Here is a 2,225-nt window from a genome sequence, read left to right on the forward strand (position 1 = left end):
ACACACGCGTGTCTTCTCCGTTCCAACCGAACCCGACCCGTCGAAAAATCGAATTACGATTTTTCCAGATTCGTGAATTCGTCGAAGCAAAAAGAGAGAAAAAGAAGAGGAGGAAAGAGAGAGGTATGGAAAGAGGGAAATAGAATCCGCGCGTATAACGCTCTTATTTGTTCTCTCAGGCTGGCCAACCGTCGCTGACAACCCCCCGTGCAACGTTACGAGGTACGAAATTATTGTACGATACACAAAGGATAACCGCGCTCTCTCGATGATAGCCCAGTCCCCGCGTCGAAAGGGTTAGCAGAGCATACTGAAGTGCTTTCCTATTGGTCCGGGGGAACACCGGGTTGCACACCGTGTTTGCAGTGTTCAGAATGGACCAAGGACCCCATTGTCCCGGAGAGCTTGTTTCTATGCAGATGAGATATACGAGCACCGACGGATGGACGGGCAGACGGACGCGTGGAGATTCCTCTCTTTCCTTCGTTTTCTCCTCCTCACCTCCGCGTTCCGCCTATCTCGTCCTCCTCCCGTCTCTTGTCCGCCTCGTTCCTCTCGCGCGAGCGTGTCGTTCGACGAGGAGGTTTATCACCGGTGATAAAGAATTAAGGCGAACAGCGGTGGAAAAATATGGCCGTTTAGGGGTGGTTTCGTAACTTCGTCTTTTTTGGGGTGGTTAATCCAGCCCCGGGCGGTAATTCCGTGGTTCCCGCGCGCGCGGACACTCCACTGACCGAGAGGATTTTTTTAAAGGGAGGATATTTTTTTTTCGCGGCTTTTGAAAGGGGGAGGCGCAAAGCGCGTGTCGATCTTACAAAGAAGAGATTTAGCCTGGATTATTTTCCAGCTGTTTCGAATGTGAATTTTAAGTGGGATATGTAAGGTGTGATTAAAAATGGAAAAAAAAAATGTGCGAAGTATTCTGGATGGAAAATTCTGGATGGAACGTATGTAAAATGGGCGAGGGTTTGGTTGAAGGATAGATCAGGGAATAGGAAAATATTGTTTCAAAATATTTCGTGCAATATCGTAAAGATATATCGTACGAATCGAATCATGTGAATCATTTGTGTGATTTTGAAAAAGTTTGGGAAAATTTTTTTAAAAAAAATTTTATCCGAGAGGAAACTTCTACTGCTATTACTACTACTACATCTGTTCATTTTGTAGAATTCGATTATCCCTCGTGTCGAAGGTTTTCAACGTGAATCCTTACCGTCGATCATATATCTCTTATCGGGAAACATCGATACCTGTCTCGAACGATCACCTTCCTTCCACTCTCCTAAAACTCTCAGGTGTCCGAGATAAGATTACCTATCGAAGAATCAGGTCATTAAAAACAGGTTCGAAGCTGTACAACCTCGACAACGTTGATCCGCTTTCCCCGAACGTCGTATATTTCCTCTGCTCTGGGTGAGACAACTTCAAACTGTCTATCTCTATATTAGATCGGATTGGCCATCCATGTGAAAACTTGTCTCGTTTCAGAAAACAAGATTACAAAGTATTACAAAACGATCCTGTATCGAATTTCTCCTAAAACATTTCGTATCTTGCACAACATCATATCACCATTCTCTATAATCGTAGAGAAAATAACGATGATAATAACGAAATATTTTTAACTACACGCAAAACTATATATATATACTCCAAATATATTCTTCTCCTCTATTCTTGTTCAAACAACAAGCTGACAAAATCCAGGCAAAATCTCTATCGAAAAAGCACGCGACACTTTGCTCCCCAAAATTCACCCTCAAGTGTCCATCCACCTAAACGTCCCTAAGACACCGCAATCCCTCTCCATCCTCCCTTCTACTCCCTTCACTCTCTTTCTCTCTCGGTGTGCGCGGGATCTCGTCCGATCTCATGTCCGCCACGCCAACGTTCCATCTTTCCATCATTTCCTCCCCCGTCTGGCTCACCCCCCTGCCCCGTTGTTCCAGGACACTGGTTCCGCTCTGTTCCCTTCCCTATTCACTCGTCGCGGAAACGGGGAGGGGGAGGGGGAGGAAGGAGGAGGAAAGGGACGAAAGACACTGTGAAAGGGGTTCGGTTGCGGGCAAGGGGAGGGGGAGGTGGTTGGAGACGAGACCGACTCCCTACAGAGGAGGCTCTTTCCTCTCCGTTGACTGGAAAAAAGAGCGAGGATGCGCGAAACCCACCCTCTCCTCCCACCCCTCGGTCCTCGACAGTTGCTAATAAGGAGGCTGGCTTCC

General features: G+C 46.7%; 1 protein-coding gene across 5 annotated transcripts in view; it reads left to right on the top strand.

Moving 5' to 3' along the window:
- LOC102676282 (protein slit) overlaps nucleotides 1-2,225 on the top strand; it is a 483,130-nt gene that overhangs the window by 228,787 nt on the left and 252,118 nt on the right. The window contains exon 1 of one of the 5 annotated variants that reach the window (XM_031510285.1): nucleotides 37-222. The exons of the other annotated variants lie outside the window; for them this stretch is intronic. The gene's annotated coding sequence lies outside the window, so the exon portion shown is untranslated. Of the gene's footprint in view, nucleotides 1-36; nucleotides 223-2,225 lie in introns of those variants that run through there. 5 annotated transcript variants of the gene reach the window in all.

Source organism: Apis dorsata, unplaced genomic scaffold (genome assembly GCF_000469605.1).
Source record: "Apis dorsata unplaced genomic scaffold, Apis dorsata 1.3 scaffold_220, whole genome shotgun sequence".
NCBI classification, from domain to species: Eukaryota; Metazoa; Arthropoda; class Insecta; order Hymenoptera; family Apidae; genus Apis; species Apis dorsata.